Consider the following 10210-nt stretch of genomic DNA (forward strand, 5'->3'; position numbering starts at 1 on the left):
TATATACATATATATGTGTGTGTGTGTGTGTGTGTGTATATTATTTACGAAAAATAAAATTCTGAATTTAATTCAGTTTAAATTTATAAGAGAAAATCAAAATGAAAAATTTTCGATTCTAATCTAAACGAATATTCTCTTCCCGTAACAAATCACAAAGAGAAAACTTGGTACACGTCTCGGTATCTTCGCATCAGCACCATGTGGACGTTTATTCAGTCCCTTTTCAGTGATCCTCACAATTGGCATATTTTGTACGTTTCGTAATTATTACTTTGATATAAAACTTGATTTTATAAAAATAAAATTATGAATTTAATTGAACTTTAGAAAAGAAAAATGCGAAAAGTTTATTGTTTATTGAAAGTTTTAAACTATTGAAGTTTACAATTTATTGAAAGTTACTTGACTTTAATAATAAAAATGTATAAAATATTTTTAAATTTTATTCGCGTACGCGTGGCAATGTGAGATGAGAAACGGAATATTACGTCTTCTCAGTTTCTGAAAATTACATTATTATTATATAAGAGCATTTTGAGTGACAACATGGTAAAATTAAAATGTAACTACGAGCCATTTTCGAAGGATTCTGTCGAACCTTAGAAAATAACTCAATAGTCTAATAGTTGCCCTCTTGAGCCACGATTTGTGGGGGCCTTTTCAGCATATAGCTACTTCTTTGCTTCGTGCCCTAACAACTACTATAGAACATTCGATAACTATCGTCAATGCCAAAAAACTAAAACCATCTCCTATTCTAAAATGTGGAATAAAACTAATAAATCTAACGTAACTCTAAACTAATCCTGAAACGAAAAATCGAGAAAGCATACAGAGGGAAACGAGAATTATTATATTAATTGCTGAAAATCCTAAGCTAAAAATTGATTAAGTTATTCTATGTTCTACACATTGTGATTCTACAAGTCTCTTTGTCTTTTATCAATAACTGTACTCTATTCTTTTGAAAGCAATGACTCTATCGAGACTTTTCTTTTATTAATAAAATTGATTAATCTTTATTTAAAAATGTAATGAAGAATCATTGAACGCTCCTTCTTACAAGCGATTACTCTAATTATTAGTAAAGAAATTATACAATTTCGCTTGTAATCCAGAGACTATCCATCGCGAATGTCTTCTTGCTTATTTATTATTAAAATTCGCAAATATCGCGATTCTTTACTATCTTCGCGAGAGAAAATTATTTAAAAATACATTTAAATATTCAAAATTTCAAATAATTATAATTAACGCGTTTAAACAAGAAGACTCTATCCTAATCTAATAAATAAATCAAAAAATAACGAACCATTCATTCACCAGTAAATTTCCGAAGAAATTTACTCGTGGTCACTCAAAATGTTCTTTTACTTATTAATTACAACCAATCACTCGTGCCGATTCGGACCTTTCGTCCTCGACATGATTGAGTGATCGGAGGGACTTAAAAATTCACTCACTACTTAAGAAGTTCTGCGATGGCTCCAAAACACTGGACCGCGATTTAGGTCGAAATTGAGGGTGGATGATTTGTAGTTGGTTGAAAATGAGGTAGGTCGACATCGAAGTTGGTCGAGATCCTCTTCAGTGATGCACTGACTCTAATTCGCGGTAGTTGTTTATTAACGAACGATCACTGAATTTAATTCGCGGAACTCTACTATATTTTATAAACTCAGTCTGTGCGACTGATAAAAGAGCAAATAACTTTACGAACAAACACTGATTCTAACGACTGCATTGCACACAGTCTTTGTAAAAACACTTATGATTTAAATCGCGAAACGCGAACGAACAAACACTGCTTCTACTTCGCGATAAATTTATTTTAGCGATACTAACACTCGATTACATCATTGCAACGCGCACGATTGCAACGAGGTTCTGAAACAAAAATACAAACGAAATAATTAATATCACTGTTATAATGAAAACTGTATAAATCAGTCAACAAATATGTGATAGAGAAATATACTTACTTTAAGTCTTCGTTAATACTCGCTCCATTGGCATCCTACGAAAATTTCTAAGTCCATGATCGTGGAGATAGATTGTCAAAGTTCTCAGAAGGTAAGAAAATTTCTAAGTTCATTCGTCGGAAGACACAGCGAAACTGAACTAGTAACTGCCACAGTCGGCTAAAGGTCCGAGTTTGTTGTCGTCACGGGATGGAGAGTATCCCCACTTCACCATTTAATTTTAAAATAAAATAATTAGCATAGGATATTGAAAGAATGAGTGATAGAATAATATATTTACATTGACTCTTTGTTATTACTTACGGAGGACACGTACTGCGAAAACTGCGATGTGTACTAGTCGAAATTCGAAGCAAGACTGAACCATTACCTGTCAATCGGTCCGATTATATTGTCGTCACGGGTGGGAGAGTATCCCCACTTCACCATTTAATTTTAAGATAAAATAATTAGCATAGGATATTCAAAGAATGAGTGATAGAATAATATATTTACATTGACTCTTTGTTATTACTTACGGAGGACACGTACTGCGAAAACTGCGATGTGTACTAGTCGAAATTCGAAGCAAGACTGAACCATTATCTGTCAATCGGTCCGATTATATTGTCGTCACGGGTGGGAGAGTATCCCCACTTCACCATTTAATTTTAAGATAAAATAATTAGCATAGGATATTGAAAGAATGAGTGATAGAATAATATATTTACATTGACCCTTTGTTATTACTTACGGAGGACACGTACTGCGAAAACTGCGATGTGTACTAGTCGAAATTCGAAGCAAGACTGAACCATTACCTGTCAATCGGTCCGATTATATTGTCGTCACGGGTGGGAGAGTATCCCCACTTCACCATTTAATTCTAAAATAAAATAATTAGCATAGGATATTGAAAGAATGAGTGATAGAATAATATATTTACATTGACCCTTTGTTATTACTTACGGAGGACACGTACTGCGAAAACTGCGATGTGTACTAGTCGAAATTCGAAGCAAGACTGAACCATTACCTGTCAATCGGTCCGATTATATTGTCGTCACGGGTGGGAGAGTATCCCCACTTCACCATTTAATTCTAAAATAAAATAATTAGCATAGGATATTGAAAGAATGAGTGATAGAATAATATATTTACATTGACTCTTTGTTATTACTTACGGAGGACACGTACTGCGAAAACTGCGATGTGTACTAGTCGAAATTCGAAGCAAGACTGAACCATTACCTGTCAATCGGTCCGATTATATTGTCGTCACGGGTGGGAGAGTATCCCCACTTCACCATTTAATTCTAAAATAAAATAATTAGCATAGGATATTGAAAGAATGAGTGATAGAATAATATATTTACATTGACCCTTTGTTATTACTTACGGAGGACACGTACTGCGAAAACTGCGATGTGTACTAGTCGAAATTCGAAGCAAGACTGAACCATTACCTGTCAATCGGTCCGATTATATTGTCGTCACGGGTGGGAGAGTATCCCCACTTCACCATTTAATTCTAAAATAAAATAATTAGCATAGGATATTGAAAGAATGAGTGATAGAATAATATATTTACATTGACCCTTTGTTATTACTTACGGAGGACACGTACTGCGAAAACTGCGATGTATACTAGTCGAAATTCGAAGCAAGACTGAACCATTACCTGTCAATCGGTCCGATTATATTGTCGTCACGGGTGGGAGAGTATCCCCACTTCACCATTTAATTCTAAAATAAAATAATTAGCATAGGATATTGAAAGAATGAGTGATAGAATAATATATTTACATTGACCCTTTGTTATTACTTACGGAGGACACGTACTGCGAAAACTGCGATGTGTACTAGTCGAAATTCGAAGCAAGACTGAACCATTACCTGTCAATCGGTCCGATTATATTGTCGTCACGGGTGGGAGAATATCCCCACTTCACCATTTAATTTTAAGATAAAATAATTAGCATAGGATATTGAAAGAATGAGTGATAGAATAATATATTTACATTGACCCTTTGTTATTACTTACGGAGGACACGTACTGCGAAAACTGCGATGTGTACTAGTCGAAATTCGAAGCAAGACTGAACCATTACCTGTCAATCGGTCCGATTATATTGTCGTCACGGGTGGGAGAGTATCCCCACTTCACCATTTAATTCTAAAATAAAATAATTAGCATAGGATATTGAAAGAATGAGTGATAGAATAATATATTTACATTGACCCTTTGTTATTACTTACGGAGGACACGTACTGCGAAAACTGCGATGTATACTAGTCGAAATTCGAAGCAAGACTGAACCATTACCTGTCAATCGGTCCGATTATATTGTCGTCACGGGTGGGAGAGTATCCCCACTTCACCATTTAATTCTAAAATAAAATAATTAGCATAGGATATTGAAAGAATGAGTGATAGAATAATATATTTACATTGACCCTTTGTTATTACTTACGGAGGACACGTACTGCGAAAACTGCGATGTGTACTAGTCGAAATTCGAAGCAAGACTGAACCATTACCTGTCAATCGGTCCGATTATATTGTCGTCACGGGTGGGAGAGTATCCCCACTTCACCATTTAATTTTAAGATAAAATAATTAGCATAGGATATTGAAAGAATGAGTGATAGAATAATATATTTACATTGACCCTTTGTTATTACTTACGGAGGACACGTACTGCGAAAACTGCGATGTGTACTAGTCGAAATTCGAAGCAAGACTGAACCATTACCTGTCAATCGGTCCGATTATATTGTCGTCACGGGTGGGAGAGTATCCCCACTTCACCATTTAATTTTAAGATAAAATAATTAGCATAGGATATTGAAAGAATGAGTGATAGAATAATATATTTACATTGACCCTTTGTTATTACTTACGGAGGACACGTACTGCGAAAACTGCGATGTGTACTAGTCGAAATTCGAAGCAAGACTGAACCATTACCTGTCAATCGGTCCGATTATATTGTCGTCACGGGTGGGAGAGTATCCCCACTTCACCATTTAATTCTAAAATAAAATAATTAGCATAGGATATTGAAAGAATGAGTGATAGAATAATATATTTACATTGACCCTTTGTTATTACTTACGGAGGACACGTACTGCGAAAACTGCGATGTGTACTAGTCGAAATTCGAAGCAAGACTGAACCATTACCTGTCAATCGGTCCGATTATATTGTCGTCACGGGTGGGAGAGTATCCCCACTTCACCATTTAATTCTAAAATAAAATAATTAGCATAGGATATTGAAAGAATGAGTGATAGAATAATATATTTACATTGACCCTTTGTTATTACTTACGGAGGACACGTACTGCGAAAACTGCGATGTGTACTAGTCGAAATTCGAAGCAAGACTGAACCATTACCTGTCAATCGGTCCGATTATATTGTCGTCACGGGTGGGAGAATATCCCCACTTCACCATTTAATTTTAAGATAAAATAATTAGCATAGGATATTGAAAGAATGAGTGATAGAATAATATATTTACATTGACCCTTTGTTATTACTTACGGAGGACACGTACTGCGAAAACTGCGATGTGTACTAGTCGAAATTCGAAGCAAGACTGAACCATTACCTGTCAATCGGTCCGATTATATTGTCGTCACGGGTGGGAGAGTATCCCCACTTCACCATTTAATTTTAAGATAAAATAATTAGCATAGGATATTGAAAGAATGAGTGATAGAATAATATATTTACATTGACCCTTTGTTATTACTTACGGAGGACACGTACTGCGAAAACTGCGATGTGTACTAGTCGAAATTCGAAGCAAGACTGAACCATTACCTGTCAATCGGTCCGATTATATTGTCGTCACGGGTGGGAGAGTATCCCCACTTCACCATTTAATTCTAAAATAAAATAATTAGCATAGGATATTGAAAGAATGAGTGATAGAATAATATATTTACATTGACCCTTTGTTATTACTTACGGAGGACACGTACTGCGAAAACTGCGATGTGTACTAGTCGAAATTCGAAGCAAGACTGAACCATTACCTGTCAATCGGTCCGATTATATTGTCGTCACGGGTGGGAGAATATCCCCACTTCACCATTTAATTTTAAGATAAAATAATTAGCATAGGATATTGAAAGAATGAGTGATAGAATAATATATTTACATTGACCCTTTGTTATTACTTACGGAGGACACGTACTGCGAAAACTGCGATGTGTACTAGTCGAAATTCGAAGCAAGACTGAACCATTACCTGTCAATCGGTCCGATTATATTGTCGTCACGGGTGGGAGAGTATCCCCACTTCACCATTTAATTTTAAGATAAAATAATTAGCATAGGATATTGAAAGAATGAGTGATAGAATAATATATTTACATTGACTCTTTGTTATTACTTGCCGGCAACGCATCCTGTAAGCACTGCGGTGTGTACTCGTCGGAATAAAAAGCAAAACTGAACTAGAAACTGTCAAAGTCGGTCAAAGGTCCGATTTTGTTGTCGTCGCACGTAATCATGTATCTCCTATTCATAATTTAATTCTAAAATAAAATAATTTACATAGAATATTGAAATAACGACGGTATGATAATATATTTTTATTAACTATTCGTTATTACCTGCGGAAAACGCGTACTGTACGAACTGCGATGTGTACTCGTCGCAGTACAAAGCAAAACTAAACTAAAAAGAATCAAAGTCGGTCGAAGTTCCGATTTTGTTGTCGTCTTTCGAAACCAAATATCCCCACTTCACAATTCAATTATAAAATAAGATAATTTGCATGCAATATTGAAATAATGAGTGATATAATAGTATTCTTGCATTAACTCTTCGTTATTACTTGCCGGCAACGCATCCTGTAAGCACTGCGGTGTGTACTCGTCGGAATAAAAAGCAAAACTGAACTAGAAACTGTCAAAGTCGGTCGAAGGTCCGATTTTGTTGTCGTCTTTCGAAACCAAATATCCCCACTTCACAATTCCATTATAAAATAAAATAATTTGCATGCAATATTGAAATAATGAGTGATATAATAGTATTCTTGCATTAACTCTTCGTTATTACTTGCCGGCAACGCATCCTGTAAGCACTGCGGTGTGTACTCGTCGGAATAAAAAGCAAAACTGAACTAGAAACTGTCAAAGTCAGTCAAAGGTCCGATTTTGTTGTCGTCGCACGTAATCATATATTTCCTATTCATAATTTAATTCTAAAATAAAATAATTTACATAGAATTTTGAAATAACGACGGTATGATAATATATTTGTATTAATTCTTCGTTATTACCTATGGAGAACGCCTACTGTACGAACTGCGATGTGTACTCGTCGCAGTACAAAGCAAAACTAAACTAGAAAGAGTCAAAGTCGGTCGAAGGTCCGATTTTGTTGTCGTTTCTGGAAGCCAAATATCCCCACTTCACAATTCAATTCTAAAACAAAATAATTTACTTAGAACATTGAAATAACGACAGTATGATTATATATTTTTATTAACTCTTCGTTATTACTTGCGGAGAACGCCTAGTGTACGAACTGCGATGTGTACTCTTCGGAGTACAAAGCAAAACTAAACTAGAAAGAATCAAAGTCGGTCGATGGTCCGATTTTGTTGTTGTCTTTCGAACCCAAATATCCCCACTTCACAATTCAATTATAAAATAAGATAATTTGCATGCAATAATGAAATAATGAATGATATAGCAGTATTCTTGCATTAACTCTTCGTTATTACTTGCCGGCAACGCATCCTGTAAGCACTGCGGTGTGTACTCGTCGGAATAAAAAGCAAAACTGAACTAGAAACTGTCAAAGTCGGTCAAAGGTCCGATTTTATTGTCGTCGCACGTAATCGTGTATCTCCTATTCATAATTTAATTCTAAAATAAAATAATTTACATAGAATATTGAAATAACGACGGTATGATAATATATTTGTATTAATTCTTCGTTATTACCTGCGGAAAACGCGTACTATACGAACTGCGATGTGTACTCTTCGGAGTACAAAGCAAAACTAAACTAGAAAGAATCAAAGTCGGTCGATGGTCCGATTTTGTTGTCGTCTTTCGAAACCAAATATCCCCACTTCACAATTCAATTATAAAATAAGATAATTTGCATGCAATATTGAAATAATGAGTGATATAATAGTATTCTTGCATTAACTCTTCGTTATTACTTGCCGACAACGCGTCCTGTAAACACTGCGGTGTGTACTCGTCGGAATACAAAGCAAAACTGAACTAGTACCTGTCAATGTTGATCAATGGTTTGATTTTGTTTATATTATACATAGCCAGTATCCTGAAGTAAAAGATGTTATCAAAAGAATCAATAATAAAAATTTTTTTTGTATTAATAGTGACGTAGATATCTGTTTCGCACTTCAAATTTCAACTCTATTTAAATATTCGTCTATTATATATTTAATACGTTTCATGCTAAAAAATGTTTAAATAAATATGCTATTGTATAAAGATTAATTCTGCATCACGAACGTTTCAAATTATTGAAATAATTCTTTAAATGATCCAAACTATTATTTATTAGAACTTACCTATTAAGGAGACTGCTTAGATGTTTATTTTTCGCCATGCATAAAAGAACTGCTTCAATTTAGTCAATCAGTAAAAAGTTCTTTTTCGTTGATATTAGAAGAAAGAGATGACTGCAATTTCAAAACTTAATTCTATTGAAATATTAAATTTAATTTATTTACGTTTAGAACGTGTTATGAGCCATGTAAGTTTTAAGCCTATGTAATATTATTTAAATATTAATATTATTATTATTATAAATTGTTTTAATATTAGTGTTCATGTATCTTGTATATTATTTAAATGTTAATGAAATAATCTGTTTTAATAATTATTCCCACCCGAATTCGCGATTTCTTTTTATGAAAAGATCATATTTTATTTATTTTATATTAATGCAGTCTAACGATCTTTATAATATTGCTAAAAATGTTCTATTGTTTAAATATTAATTTATTATAATTTATGTACTTCGCATATTGTTTAAATGTTAGTAAAATATTCTGATTTATTAATTATTCTTTCTCGAATTCGTAATTTATGTTTACGGAAAGATTAAATTGAATTTATTTGATAGTGATAATATTTTACGATCTTTCTAATATTGTTCATGTTTAAATATTTATAAGATTATCAAAGATATAAATTATTAAAACTTGCTTGTACCGAAAGTAACTTTCGATGTTTCTTCGTCAGAATGTTGAAGGAAACTAAACCGATAATTATCAAAGTCAGCGAAAAATTTGTTTTTGTTAATATTAAATCGCAATTTCAAAATCTAATTCTATTGGAATATTAAATTTAATTATTTTGCGTGAAAATCGGTTTATATAAACAAACAAGGAAGCCAGCGGCTACTTCATGGAAAGAATAGCATATACACATATATACAAACACATACATACATACATACGTATACACATACATGCATGCACGCACACACACATCAATAAATTATCAATTTTTATTCGTAAATAAATAATTTTCCATTATATTGTAAAACATACCTGTTTCCACAAGATTCTGAAGTAGCAAGCGTAAGCCTCGTATTAATCAGATTGGGGCCTTAATAAAATGAATTTGTATCATACTTTTTCAGACAACTCTGATTGTTGCAAACAATATTATGAATATCCAAATATATAAAAACTTTAGTAATAACGTACAGATCAATATGATTGATATAGCCTAAAAAAAATATGTTTTTTACTTTAAAGATATCCCTTATTTCTTTTTTTGTCTTATCAACGAATAGCTATCTCATAATTATCTTGATCCTTACATAAAACAGCATCAGCAAGGTAAATATTTTCTTATATATCAACGAGTATAGCTATTCCATTCACAATCAACATTTATTGTACATACACATAAATCTTGGCAAAAAGATGAAACACAAATGGTAATAGTTTAAAAAAAATCGACAAGAGAGGAACTGTACCGTGCAGCATGTTGACTAGTTCTAATTTAAAACAATCCATTTTGCACAGTATTTGTAGCAGTGCTTGTAGAGTTTATACAATTGTATAAATTTCTTGCTTTCTTTTTTCATGATTTTTTAAGCATGGATATATTACAAATAATACAGATCAATCTGTATTAAATGTTATAGCGACATGCTACATTTCAATTATTTTTTCAGAAAATGTGTATAGCCATATTTCAAATATGATTATTACAAACATCATATGTAAA

General features: G+C 33.2%; 1 long non-coding RNA gene across 1 annotated transcript; it reads right to left on the reverse strand.

Moving 5' to 3' along the window:
• Positions 1–1736: 1736 nt before the first annotated feature.
• On the reverse strand, positions 1737–7101 carry LOC127067758 (uncharacterized). Its single transcript, XR_007782749.1, has 3 exons — positions 4291–7101; positions 1986–3860; positions 1737–1890 (listed from the first exon to the last, which is right to left on the reverse strand). It is a non-coding gene; the product is annotated as an uncharacterized LOC127067758 (long non-coding RNA).
• Between the last annotated feature and the right edge of the window lie 3109 nt (positions 7102–10210).

Source organism: Vespula vulgaris, chromosome 1, assembly GCF_905475345.1.
Source record: "Vespula vulgaris chromosome 1, iyVesVulg1.1, whole genome shotgun sequence".
In the NCBI taxonomy this organism is placed as follows: Eukaryota; Metazoa; Arthropoda; class Insecta; order Hymenoptera; family Vespidae; genus Vespula; species Vespula vulgaris.